Below are 14,524 nucleotides of genomic sequence, written 5' to 3' on the forward strand. Positions count from 1 at the left end.
GGCTGTCCTGGAACTCACTTTGTAGACCAGGCTGGCCTTGAACTCAGAAATCTGCCTGTCTCTGTCTCCCGAGTGCTGGGATTAAAGGCATGCGCCACCACGCCCGGCTTCAAAACACTATTTATATTTTTTAAGGCTAGCTGAAAGTTCGCCTGTGGTTTTTCTGAAGTTTGACAATTTTTACCTCGAAGAACGAATTGCTCTTTCTTTCCCCACAGAGCACCAATAATCACTTACAGTGGATTGTAATTTGCCCCCCTCCCCTCGTTCTTGTCACTATCGGTAGAATTCCACCGAGTAAAGACTACATTAAAAAAAAAAAGATTTATTTATTTGTAAGAGTGTCCTGACTCTATGAATGTATGTGCATTACGGATGGTTATGAGCTGCCATGTGGGTGCTGGGAGCCAACCCATTTCTTATGAGCAACAGCGCTGTTAACTGCTCAGCAGGGTCTCCTCCAGCCCCCTCCCCTCCTTCCTTAAGGTTCATAAACCAACACAAAGTACCTAACACACAATCACTAAGTAGATTGATTCTACCTAGAATAGACAAAATGGGGGTGGGTGCATAGTTCTGGCTGTCCTGGAGCTCACTTTGTAGACCAGGCTGGCCTCGAACTCAGAAATCCGCCTGCCTCTGCCTCCCCAGTGCTGGGATTAAAGGCATGCGCCACCACGCCCGGCAAGTAGAGCTTTTTTTAAAAAAAAAAAAAAAAAAAAAAAGCCCCGGCTGTCCTGGAACTTGCTTTTGCAGAGTGCGTTAGGGGAGGATAGAAATTTAAGATGACTGTTCCAAATAAAAGAACTGCATCTTTGAAAGGACATAGGAATGTGATTTCTGACTGATAAATTCGCAAAACAACTTTAATCCCAGCACTGAGGAGGCAGAGGCAGGAGGATCTCATGAGTTCAAGGCCAGCCTGGTCTACAAACACTGTGCGTTCCAATACAGTGAGGGCTACCTAGAGACTCCTCAAGACCAAAACAAAAACCATGAGCTTTATTTGGGGTGCAGGAGTTGCAGTCCTAGCTAGCGGTGGAGGAACCCATCAGAGATCCCAGTCGCAACAGGACTGAGGGGAAAGGACTGGAGAGTCAAGGCTCATCTGGGCTACATAGCGAAGCCAGCCTGGGCTACCCAGTAAGCCCTCCTCGCCCCCTGCCCCTCCCAAGTTACCGCCCTAATTAAAGTCCTTGGAGTGCTGTGCACATGAAGGCTGCAGAGTACACAGCTGGCCTCGGCCAGGAGCTAAGTCTAGAGTGGCTTTGAGAGCGACCTCGGGACAAGCGGGGATTCCGGGGCCCCAGAGGGAACGCGGTGAGCGGGGCAGCGGGCTACGCGCGGGAGCGCGCGCCGAGGGGAGCCGAGGCGGGATCGCGCGCGCCTAAGGGGAGGCGAGGGCGCGCGCCGGCGAGCGAGCGCCCGCGGTCCCCGGGAGGCGCACACAGGAAGCAGGGACGCGAGCGGCGCAGGACGCGCTGACGACCACGCCGGACGTGGTGACGTAGCGCGCAGGCCGCAGCGGGGGGCGGACTCCGGGCCTTTCTTCCCCTTCTGCTTCTCCCCCTCCCCCCTTTTCTCCCTCTCCGGGTTTGGGCCCCTTCTCTTCCCCTCTCCCCCCTCCTTCCCGAGCCCCCTTCCCCTCCCCCGCCCTGCTCCCCTGCCTCCCCGCCCCGGGCCCGGGGAGACCCCCTCCGAGGAGAGCCCGCCCCCAGAAGCGCGCCGCCGCCGCCGGCCGTCGGGGCCGAGCCGCAGCCGAGCGGCCGTGGGCCCGGGCGGCGGGCGGACACCGGGCGCCCTCCCCGCGCTGGCCCCCGTGAGGTGAGGCCACCTCGGGCCGGGGGGGCGGGCGGCGCGCGGGCTGGGGGCGTGGCGGGTGGCGGGCCGGGCCGGGCCGGGCCGCGGCGCCCGGGAAGGGTCGGGCCGCGGGAGCGCGCGGAGCTGGGGCCGCGGGCGGCGGGGAGGGGGCGGCGCCACCTGTGGCCGAGCGAGGGGCCGGGCGGTGTGGTGGCCCTGGGGGCGCCGGAGAGCAGCGGCGCTCGGCGCTGGTCCCTGCCCGTTTGGAGTTCGTGGCTGGACGCAGCTTTGAGTTGGCTCCTGCGGGCAGATGTCCTGGAGCTCCAAGAAGTTGGGCCTGTGCTAAGTTCAAACTGGTGCTTTCTCGTAGGGCTAAACAGCCTTCAACGTCTGTCACCATTAGCCTAGTAACCCGCAGAGACTAGTAACTCTGCCCTAACAAAGTGAACTGTTTTTGCATAATGGTGAGGAGCGACCCAACCACACACCCAGAACCTGCATTAAAACCGAGTGAAGGGGTGGCCTTGTATTCCCCCCCTCCCCCCCTAAAAGGACTTGAGAAGTTGCAGCCCTAGCTCATGTTTGTAGGCAACTTGAAGGCTCCAGGGATGTGACAAGAACCACCATCACAGATTCCTAGCATTTTATTCTATTTCCAGATAGTTAGATCGACAGGCCGGTCACTTGCAGCCTCTTTTCCCAAAGCACTTTTCCTCTCTTCAGTAAAACCCCCACTCCACAAGACGCGGACATTAAGATAAAAGTTGGAGTAGATGTGGAAAGTTGTGAATTAGGTTATTTTATTTCACTTTTTAGATGTAGTTTTCCTCTCCAGAAGCTAATTTCCACAGTGATTTTTAGAACAGAGAACCTTGCTGATGAAATGTCAGCAAAAAATAAACTTAAGAGTTGCAATTCCAGTCTGCTGGTGGTGGTGGTGGTGGTGGTACACTCCTTTAATCCCAGCACTCATGGTGGAGACAGGAGGATCTCTGGGTTTGAGGCCGACCTGGTCTAGGACAGCCAGGGATCACAGCACTAGTGACCCTGAGTTTGAGGCCAACCAGGAGTATAGGGTAGAACTCAAGGTTAACTTGGGTTCTGACACAGTATCCTGTCTCAAAAATAACATCAACAGTAGCAAAAATGAATAAATAAGTAAATAAGCCTTGTGTTCAAATTATAGCGGAGTTCAAATTATAGCAGTGTTTACCTAGTCTGCACAAAGACCTGGGCTGTGGTACTAACACTCTGGAGGTAGAGGCAGGGGGGATCAGAAATTTAAGATCTTCCTTCACTACAGATAGAATTTAAGGACAGCCTGCAATATCCTGTCTCAAAAAACCAAACCAAACCACCAACAAAAAAGAAAACAATTCTTTTTTTTTTTTTTTTTAGTGGAAAGAAATCGGAAGAGGGGATGGCTTCCTGATTCAGGGTTAACCTGCTTGTCCTTGTCTTTGTTAAATTAATAACCTTGAGACAGAGTCTTATTCTAGCCCAGGCTGGCCTCAAGCTCAGCAGTCTTCCTAACCTCAGTGTCTTGAGCTCTGGGATTACATGTGTGCCCTGCTGAAATATACATTATGTCCTGCTGAAAACTGAGTTTGGTTTTTTTTTTTTTTTTTTTTTTTTTGGGTTTTCAAGACAGGGTCTCTCTGTGTATCCCTGGCTGTCCTGGAACTCACTCTGTAGACCAGGCTGGCCTCGAACTCAGAAATTCGCTTGCCTCTGCCTCTTAAGTGCAGGGATTAAAGGTGTGTGCCACTACCCATGAGCCTGTAACACTGCGGTTCTGCAGCACCAGTGTCCCCTGAAGTACACACTGACCACCTGGTTATTGCTAGAACACTCTGGCATGCTTTTGCCCAGAGGCTGCACTTGCTTTGTGTTCTTGGATCACCTCTCCCTTATAAAGTTGCATACCCTGTTCTCTTACCTCTATCAGGGGTTGCTCAAGGGGCCCTCACTTGACATTTCCTTAGCTATCTGCATTGCAAAGGATTTGTGTGATTCCTACTAATTTTTCTGCTGACCTCTTGTCACCTGTCCACTTTCTGTGAGTTTTAGTCTTTTTTTTTTTTAAGAAGGACAGGTTTGTTTTTTTGTTTTGCTAATCGCCGTGTCCTTATCACGTTGGTGCATCACTGTTCAACAGATTCAGTGTTTATCAACTGACTTGGTAAGAGGGCCTTTTGGTGCCCAGTCTGCCCAGGAACTCTAGACTCCTTTGAATCTCGGGTGCTGGCAAGGACTACTCAGCCCGGCTGTGTTCTTGAGTTCTTTCCTTTTAGTGAACTTCTGGCAGGGTTTTGTAAGGTACTCATTGGAAGATAATATTTTCCCACTTCTTGGGATGTTTTCTGAGGAAAAGGAGAAGGGAAAACAAGATCTTTTGTGTGGTTAGTCTCTCTCTTTTCGACAGATTTACTTTATTTTATACGCATGTATTTGTGTCATTACATGCCTGGTGCCTGCAGAGGCCACAAGGGCATAGGATCACCTGGACCTGAAGTTGAGGCAGTTACGAGTTGTCATGTGGGTGCTAAGAACCAAACCCAGTCCTCTTCAAGAGCAACAAGTGCTCTTACTGTCTCTAGGCTGCATGCATGGTCTTTGATCTCCTGTGAGACTCATTCATAACATGCTTTGGTGTCAGAGAGCAGGCTGGTCTCAGTGTGAGTATTCAGTTGATGGGAGGTAATGGTCCTCTGTCTGTGTAGATAACAGTTGAGTTTAAAACTATAAAAGTAGCTTCCTTTAACAGTGGAGGATTTGGTCTTAGAGAGCATTTGGTACCCCCCCCCCACGCCCGCCCCATTCCCCGTCATTGAGTTTGAGAATACAAGAAGCAGGCTCTCTATCTAAGTGCTTTGGGATATGCAGAGCACTTGCCCTATCTCTCTGCTGAAGGTACTCTGTCCATTCTTTCTATTATCTGTGACTTTATTTTTACAAGCAGATAGGAAATTTTCTTAATTTGGTCTTTGTTTTGAGATTCCTTGACATTTTTCTCTTAGGCTTAAAGAAAATCAGACAATGTTGAGATTTGTTAATTATGGAAATAGTAATGTAACTCAGATTTATTTATACTCTGTATAGCCCCGACCAGCCTTGGTCCCTTTTCCTCAGCCTCCTGGGTTCTGGGATTAGGCCTGTATGTATGCCACCATATCTGGCTAGTTTTAATATAATGTAATAAGCTGTTTTATCTTTACTATCTGGTTTGGATGTGCCACTTTGGGTATATTGGTATATTTCATGTCATACATCATTTTGCTGCAGTTTGTCATTACTTATTGTATGTTTATATTATTGTATGTATAGGGTGTGTGGTTGTGGATGCATGTATGGTTGTATGTGGAAGTTAGAGAATAACTGGAGGAGTTGGTTAGTGGGTTCTGGGGATCCAACTAAGACTGTTAAATGCATTTACTGCTAAGTCATCTTGCTGGTCTCCTTCATTATTATATTTTGGACAGTATATCCTGTAGCCCAGACAAACCTCATATTTGCTATGTAGCCGGGGATAATCCTTCAACCTGCATTTCCTTCTCAAGTACTGATGTTATAGCCATGTGCTACTATTACTATGCCCATTTCCTCCCTCCTTCCCTCCCTCCCTCCCTCCCTCCCTCCCTCCCCTCCCTCCCTCCTTCCCTTCCTCCCTCCCTCCCTTCCTTCTGGGCCTTGAACCCAGGGCTTCAAACATGCTAGGCAAGAACTCTGCCAACTGACCTGAGATTTATTGTTAGCAATGATCAAAACCTGCCTTTCATAATCTTCAAAGCACCTTTGTCTTTTCTAAAAGTTTGGTTAGGGCAAGCAAGCTGGATCATTAGGTAAAGGCATTGGCTACAGTTACTCAGGTCTGGGAACCTGAGTGTGATTCCTGGAGTTCACCTAATGGTAGAGAAAGATGACTCTAAGGTGTTGTGCGTCCATCCTCCTGCTGTTAAAAAAAAACAAAACAAAACCAGAAACCAAAAACATTAATGTCATATCACTGTTTATATTAGAAAGAGTAAGTTTGAGGCAGCCACGATAGGACTTTAATATCAGCAGTCCGGAGACAGAGGCAGTGAGACATCTGTGAATTCAAGGCCACCAGGGCTACACAGTGAGACCCAGTTTAAAAACAAAACAAAAAGCACTAAGTTTTTCAAGTGTACAGTTGGTGTTTTTGTTGGGACTGCCTCCTATGGTGCTTGTAAGTGTGTTAGTGTTGCCTCAAGGCAATCCTTGGTGCCTGGAAGGGTGGTTCAGACTCAGGGAAGCTTGAGTAAAAAGGCTTAATAACTAGGGGGAAAGCAATTGAGAGGGAGTTTGAATACGAATTCAATGTTGGTACAATCCTAGGGTAGCTCGCAGCTCACTGTGCAGCAGGCTGGCCTCATACTTAATGTACCTGCTGCAGTTCCCAACACCAGCTTTTCAAATGACCTTGTTTGATTTCTTCTCTGGAATCTTGCTTATGCCGGCACTCTAATACCTACGAGAACTGGTATCTTCCGTATTTTATGGACTGCTGCGTCCCTCATGTCCAAGACTGTTCCTCATACACACTGACTAGATACACGTGGGCATGAGTGAATGAAGGGATGCATACATGCTTGCAATTTGACTGTTTTTTTTAAAAGATTTATGTATATGGATGGGTCTTGTCTGCATGTACATCTGTGTACTAGAAGAGGGCATCGGCTCCCATTACAGATGGTTGTGAGCTGCCTTGTGGTTGCTGGGACCTGAACCCAGGACCTCTGGAAGAGCAGCCAGTGCTTTTAACTGCTGAGTGTTCTCTCCAGCCCTGCAGTTTGGGTCTTCCTGAATCGATTTAGTATACAGCCAGTGATTTGTATTTTAGCAGAGGTCCACATGTTTCTGGTGTCTCTGGTTAGTTGTCTTGGATGACATTTCAGAAACAGCACATGCAGTGGGTCAGTCCCACTGCCCTGATGACCTGACTTAGCAGCTGGATGATACGCTGATATTTGTGTTTTTGTCTTCAGTTCCGACCATGCAGTCTGAGCTCTAGACTCATTTAGTCCTTGGTATTTTAAACATCTCCATTTGACCCTCACATAGTACCTCAGAGTGCGCTATGACCAAAGCAAAAATGCTTTGAAGAAACTAGGGGTGTAGCTCACTTGGGTAGAGCCCTGAGGAAGCCTTGGGTTTGACTTTGATTCATGCAAACAAAACAAATATTAAAAATAGAGTAATAACTTTTGCTGGATGGTGGTGGTGTGGCACATGCTTTTAATCCCAGCTCTTAGGAGGCAGATGTAAAAATATAAAAGTATAATTTTTTTTTTTTTAAATCACTGAGTTTTGTGATTTTTCGGCATGTTGTTTATCTGAGAGAGCTTGGCATGCATGAGGCCCAGCATTCCGTCCTAGGCACCACTGGCAGGAAATGTCAAGATTCTGCTCCCAAGGCAGGGTAGGTGTGTTTCTGGTATCGAACTGGGAGCTTTTCAGGAAGGAGCAAAGGTAAGCCGGGAAGCTTTCCCCATCCTTTCTCTCTTTCTTCCAATGCGTTAGCTCTCGGTTATCTGTGACAGTGGAGGATTAATTAGTACAAGTCTTGTATAAAACAATTTAAATGTTTTGCTTACTTAAGACTGGTTCTTGGTGTGTAGGCATGGGTGACCTGGATGGAGCCCTCTGAATAGACCAGGGTGGTCTATACCTCCTGAATGCTGGGGTTAAAGGCATGTGTCCCCTTCCTGGACCTCTGCTAGATTTTTGTTGTTATTGTTTAAAGGTACATCCTTTTTCTTCATAAGCTGGGCACCGTGGCACTCACCTATAGCTCCCACTACTTAGGATTTAAGACCAGTTTGGGCAACAGATTGAGGCTCTTGTCTTGGAATGAAGGGGGGGTGGATGGAGGGGGGAGGGAGAGGTGGGGGTCATTTTATTTTTATTTTAAAAATTTTCTTCTTTCCTCTCTTCCTTCCATCCTTCCTTCTTTTTCAAGGGGTTGGGGCCAGTGGAGGGGGGAAGAGGGGAGTCAGGATCTCAAAAAGTAAAAAATGTAGCCCTGGCTGTTCTGGAACTCTCAATTTAGACCAGACTGGCCTTGAACTAACAGAAGTTTTCTGCCTCTGCCTTTCATGTGCTAGGATTAAAGGTGTACAACACACCACCTGACCTACTTGGTTTTGTTTGTTTGCTTTTTTGTATTTTTTCTGACAGTTTCATGTAGCCCAGGTTGGCTTGGATCTTGATATGTGGCTGAGGATGACCTTAAATTATAGATCCTCCTGCCTTTCTGCCGTTGGAGTTGTGGGGTTATAGGTATGTGCTGTCACTATTGCTTTTCTTTAGTGCAAAGGAGAAACCTGGGCTACTAAATGAAATAACCAGATATGGTGGCTTACATAGTGAAATCCTATTAGGGAGGAAGATAAATATGAATAAATACATAGGAGCTAGCAATATAGGTCAGTCAGTACAGAGTTTACCTAAAATACTATAATCCTAGCTCTTACAATCTAGAATAAAGTCATATTCTTTCTTAATAGGATTTCACTGTATAAAGCCACCCTGTTAGCTATTTTAAGGTTTATGATTTTTTTTTTTTTTTTTTTTGGTTTTTTTTTGAGACAGGGTTTCTCTGTGTAGCCCTGGCTGTCCTGGAACTCACTCTGTAGACCAGGCTGGCCTTGAACTCAGAAATTTGCCTGCCTCTGACTCAGGGTTTATGATTCTTGTTTCCTCGATAACTTTTTGTTGTTTTGAGACAGGGTTTCATATAGTAGCCCAGATTGCCCTCAGTCTTACTGTGTAATAGAGGATGACTGTGAACTCAGAATTCTCCTGTCTCTGCCTCCAAGTACAGGAATAACCAGTACCTTTATCCCGTGTCCTCAGCATCCATTGATAAGTCTTATTTGAGACTTTTATTAAATTGGTGATTTCAGGAAGTTGATTTTCATATTGTCTCATTCCCTTTACATTTACTAGCTAGAATTGTTTTGTAGGATACCCCTTCTCTGTTTGTTTTGGTGAGTACTCTAGGGTTGATATTTTACTATTATTTTTCTTACTCCATGTGTGTAGTATATGTATGTGTATGCAAGTGTATATAGGAGAGACGATGCCTGGAAAAGATAGCCATGGCCAGTGGCTATACGCCTAAGGTCGTTCTATAGGCCTCTATTCACATGCATACATGTGTCTAATTCCACCAACTGCACACACATCTTAGTGTATGCAGACACCTTATTCCCTTCCCAAATTCAATGTTTTGTAGTCACTAGTGTCAGCATTAAAAGTACTAACAGTATTGACATTTAGAGCTGAAGAGATGGCTTATCAGTTAAGAACGAATATTGTGGGATTGTTGAGATGGCTTAATGGCTAAGAGCGCTGATTGCTCTTGCAGTGGACCCAGGTTCAATTCCCAGCACCCACATGGCATCTCACAAATGTCTGTAACTTCAGATCCAGAGGATCTGGTACCCTTACATAACATGCAGGCAGAACACCAGTACACATAAAAATAAATCTTTTTTAAAAAAGGATGAGAATGTTAAATTCTTCTCAGTTTAGTTAATGGGAGCCTCCTTGGCTTCTCTGTCCTCTTGGCAGCATCAGGCTCTCAGCACCTCCACAGGCACAGACAGCGTGTTTGCCCATTGTTACCTCTGTACTTCACCTGCCCTGGGCCGGCAGTTAATCACTTCTGAAAGAGTCCTGATCTTTTAGTGGGGAGTAGTTCCTTCACAGGGAGATTACTTCCTTTTCTTTTTAACTATAGATGCTGTAGCTCTATAGCACTGGCTATTTATTTATTTCACGTACATTGGTGTTTTGTCTGCACGTATGTCTGTGCAAGGGTGTCAGTTCCTTTGGAACTGGAGTTACAGTTGTGACCCACCATGTGGGAATTGAACCTGGATTCTCTGGAACAGTAGTTAGTCAGTGCTTTTAACCAGGAAGCCATCTCTCCACCCCCTACTTCTTATTCTTAGCTGCCTATCTATTCTTACTGTTTTCATTTGATAACCCACACATTTGTGTGTATGTGTGTGTGTGTGTGTGTGTATCTCAAAACTGCATATTCTGAGATGTACTCAGGCAGTATAGTATCTCAACTAAATTCCTTCATCAGAGGAAGTGAGTTCTAGGTAGTGCTGATGACTTCTTGGGGATGAGCTGTGTAGGGAAGAGGCCTTGTAGTGTTTTCCCATAAGTGGCTTTTGTGGATGGTGTTTTGTCACAGCAACAGAAAATAACCAGTACTTATTTATATGGTGACATATAAGGTAGGCATAAAGTACCGTGTTCCTACTCTTGGTTTTTTGAGACAGAGGCTGTCCTGAAACTCTCCGTATAGACCAGGCTGGCCTCAAACTCCGAGATCTGCCTGTCTCTGCCTCCTAAATGTTGGGGTTAAAGGCGTGCACCATCACCACCACCATCTGACTGTAGATAGCATTTTCTTTTAGGTTTTATTTTAATTTTATGTGTCTGGGTATTTCACCTACTTGTGTGTCTGTGCACCACTTGTGTGCCTGGTCCCTATGGAGACTAGAGAGCATCAGATGCCCTGAAACTAGAGCTAGAGATGGTTGTAAGCTGCCATGTGAGGGCTAGGAATCAAATCTGGGTCCTCTGGATGAGTGGTGGGTTCTCTTAGCACCTGAGCCATCTTTGCAGCATCCCATCTAGACAGTGCTGGTCTTGAACTCCTGATGTTCCTGCCTCAGCTTCCCAAGCACTGGGATTTTGGTTTACTCAGTTCCACACCTGGCTCAGAAAATATCTCAGTTACCACAGTTACTAACCTGTCAGTTGTATGTATTTCTTCCTTTTATATGGTTGGGTGCACTAAGATTACTGAAGAAATAGCTGCCTGGCAACATAAAAGCACAGATATTAAAAGGAATTACATATCTTCCAACTGTTTCTATTGCTTGGTTAAATTTAGAACCATACAGGGCTTTTGTAGAATTAAAATCCCTGGGGATTTTATAGTTAATAGACAGTATTCAGCTTTTCAGAGTTAGGAATAATATATGTAGCTTCAAAATGATTTTTGTACCGTCACTCACACCATTTAATTAAAACACAGAGACCAAAGCTGGGCGTGGTGGTGCACGCCTTTAATCCCAGCACTGGGGGGGGGGGGGGGGGCAGAGGCAGGCGGATTTCTGAGTTTAAGGCCAGCCTGGTCTACAAAGTGAGTTCCAGGACAGCCAGGGCTACACAGAGAAACCCTGTCTCAAAAAACCAAAAACCCAAAAAAAAAAAAAAAAAAAAAAAAAAAAACCACAGAGACCAGTAAAAAGTCAGAACTGTTCTAAGAATTTTAGTTCACTGCCATGTTGCTGAAAGTGGATTAGAGCCTGGATTTGATGTAGTGAAGGATTCTTTTTCTTTCTCAGGTGCATTGCAAGAGGCGACCCTGTCCTTCCTCAGTGTCTCTCAGCAGTAAACCTGATACAGTTCCTAAGATCCCGCCTGGATGGAGGAGCCAGCACCATATCTGTGCTAGAAATCAGGTAAGCATCACACTGGGGCTTACAGGTAACGCTTGTGATGCTTGGATTGTTTTCGGAGTTCATACAGTTTGAGCAGCAAATAACCTGTGTACCTGTACGGACCATCAACATAAGGAAAGGTAGACTTAAGGAGGGGTACTTTGTTTTTTTTTTCTTTTTGTTTTTTTTTTTTTTTAATATTTATTATATGTAAGTACACTGTAGCTGAACTCAGACACCCAGAAGAGGGCATCAGATCTCATTATGGATGGTTGTGAGCCACCATGTGGTTGCTGGGATTTGAACTCAGGACCTTCAGACAAGCAGTCAGTGCTCTTAGCCACTGAGCCATCTTTCCAGCCGAGGAGGGGTACTTTGAGTACATAATTTAGATTAAGTAGAATTTAAAATAGAAAACTATTCTATAGTAAATATCTTTAGTGCATCATTTGGTAGCAGGGAAAGTAATGCTATTATTGCATAGTAAGACATTCTGGGGATGTTTGAAAGTATAAAACTTCATCATAGATTGAGGAGAAAAATTAATGTAAATAGAATGTTCAATAACATGGTAAAAGTAAAAAAAATAAAATAAGGCTACTTTTTGCTCTTTTAAAAGTTGTTATGGGAATGGAGAGATGGTTCAATGGTTCAAGAGCTAGTTGCTCTTCCAGAGGACCCAGGTTCAATTCCCAGTACCCACACTGCAGTTCACAAATGTCTGTAACAGTTCCAGGGAATCCTACATCTTCACACAGACAGACATATATGCATGTAAATTAAAAATAAATAAGTTATTTTTAAAAAAGTTATAGGGTTTGAATGAATATCACAGCAATTAAGATCACTGTCTATTCCTTAAGACCCAGGCTGCTCACAAAGGTCTATAACTCCAGTTCCAGTGGGTCTGACTCCTTCTTGCCCCTGAAGGCAGTAGTGCATGGACAGGGTGCACAGACACACATGTGGCAAACCATGTGTATACATGAAAAGAATAACAATTTTGGAGGAAAGAAACTGAAGTCCAACTAGAAAACAAAACCTATTATGGACAGTAAGAAACTTTTGCTTGAGCTGGGTGTGGTGGTGCACACCTGTCTCGGGAGGCAGAGGCAGGCGGATTTCTGAGTTTGAGGCCAGCCTGGTCTACAGAGTGAGCTCCAGGACAGCCAGGGCTACACAGAGAAACCCTGTCTCGAAAAACCGAAAAAAAAACAAAACAAAACAAAACAAAAACAAAAAAAAAAAAAGGAAACTTTTGCTTATGTGTATTATATTTATCAATATTGAACCCTATTATGGATTAAAACTAAGAAAAAAATTTTAAATATTGATTCATCAAATGTAACATTCTTCTTATATATTGATAATGTCTGTAACTTTGTGTATACATATATGCATAAGAGTGCATGTGCCTGTGCTCACATGTCTGGAAGCCGGAGGTCAACATTGAGTGTTCGATGTCCTATCCTCCTTCCCTCCCTTTCTGTCTGTCTGTCTTTTTTAGGAATTGTATTTACCAGTGCTTGTGTATGTGTACAAACACGTGTAGGAACTTGGGTTGGCCGGCAGAGGGTGGTAGATTCTCTGGAGCTGGAGTGCGTGCTGTTGTGAGGCACCTGATGTGGATGCTAAACAACAGACTTGCATCCTCTGCAAGAACAACAAGCGTCCTTAGTGGGTGAACCACCTCTCCAGCTCCCCTCTACTCACTCTCTCTCTCTCTCTCTCTCTCTCTCTCTCTCTCTCTCTGTTTTTATGTATGAATACACTGTTGCTGTCTTCAGACACATCAGAAGAGGGCATCAGATCCTGTTATAAGATGGCTGTGAGCCACCACGTGGTTGCTGGGATTTGAACTCAGGACCTTTGGAAGAGCAGTCAGTGCTCTTAGCTGCTGAGCCATCTCTCCAGCCCCTCTATTTTTTAAAATTTATTTTTATTGTTTTCAACCTTATTTTTGAGACAAGCTAGGGCTCAGTGTTCGAGCTAGGTTGGCTGCTCAGCTGGTGCCCCGTGTCTGCCTGTCTCTGCCTGGTCAGCTGGTGCCCCGTGTCTGCCTGTCTCTGCCTGGTCAGCTGGTGCCCCGTGTCTGCCTGTCTCTGCCTGGTCAGCTGGTGCCCCGTGTCTGCCTGTCTCTGCCTGGTCAGCTGGTGCCCCGTGTCTGCCTGTCTCTGCCTGGTCAGCTGGTGCCCCGTGTCTGCCTGTCTCTGCCTGGTCAGCTGGTGCCCAGTGTCTGCCTGTCTCTGCCTGGTCAGCTGGTGCCCAGTGTCTGCCTGTCTCTGCCTGGTCAGCTGGTGCCCCGTGTCTGCCTGTCTCTGCCTGGTCAGCTGGTGCCCAGTGTCTGCCTGTCTCTGCCTGGTCAGCTGGTGCCCCGTGTCTGCCTGTCTCTGCCTGGTCAGCTGGTGCCCCGTGTCTGCCTGTCTCTGCCTGGTCAGCTGGTGCCCCGTGTCTGCCTGTTGACTCCAGCACTGAGGCTTCAGAATGAAACACTGTGCCCATATTTATGTAGCTGGTGAACTTGCAACCTCATTCCTCATGTGTGTGCAGTAGGTATGTACCCACTGAATTACCTCCCCAGTTCCTATACCTAAAACAAACAAACAAACAACCCCAAAACCTAACACCAAACAACCAAACAACTTTAAACACAATTCAGTGAGAAAGGTGGGCATTATTTTGTTTATTTTAATTTTTAAAAAAATTATTTATTTATTAGCACTAAGAATCAAACTTAGGGCCTTTTATGTACTAGGAAAACACTACAACTGAGATATCTTCCTAGCCATGTTTTGAATTTTTGCAAATCTCTAATATCTAACCTAACAGACGACATTTGGATTCTCTTGTTACAGTTTGCCTTCAGTTTATTAAGATGCCTTGTTTGGTTCAAGTATATGAAGAAAAGCCAGCCCCAAAGACATGTAGTTGGGGGAAGTCATAGTATTTTAATATCCCCTTCATTAATTAGGAATATTCTTCTTTGATACTGAACCCACAGTCAAGTGGATGAATGGCACTTCTCTTCTTTTTCCCTTCAGTCCCCCCCCTCCCTTCTTCCTTTCCTCCCTTCTGTTGTTTTGAGAGACAAGGTTATGCTGTTGGCCTTAGATTTGTGTAGCTCGCACTTAAGGTCGTCCTGCTTTGGCCTCGAGTTGGGTAATGGCGTGGGCCTGAGGCACATTGTTGGGTCTGAAAGCATTAGTGCAGTTTGGTCCTTGATGACACTG

At 45.7% G+C, this 14,524-nt stretch overlaps 1 protein-coding gene across 15 annotated transcripts in view; it reads left to right on the forward strand.

Annotated features, from left to right (window-relative positions):
* The first annotated feature begins 1,219 nt into the window (after positions 1–1,219).
* Positions 1,220–14,524, forward strand: part of R3hdm2 (R3H domain containing 2) — a 119,053-nt gene continuing 105,748 nt past the window's right edge. For 5 of the 15 annotated variants that reach the window (XM_006514162.3, XM_006514160.3, XM_006514158.3 and 2 more), the window contains exons 1-2: positions 1,453–1,824; positions 11,199–11,315. The gene's annotated coding sequence lies outside the window, so the exon portion shown is untranslated. Of the gene's footprint in view, positions 1,321–1,452; positions 1,825–11,198; positions 11,316–14,524 lie in introns of those variants that run through there. The other 10 variants (XM_030245291.1, XM_006514154.4, XM_030245292.1 and 7 more) reach the window with 7 other exon arrangements.

The sequence above is a fragment of the Mus musculus genome, chromosome 10 (genome assembly GCF_000001635.26).
Source record: "Mus musculus strain C57BL/6J chromosome 10, GRCm38.p6 C57BL/6J".
NCBI lineage: Eukaryota > Metazoa > Chordata > Mammalia > Rodentia > Muridae > Mus > Mus musculus.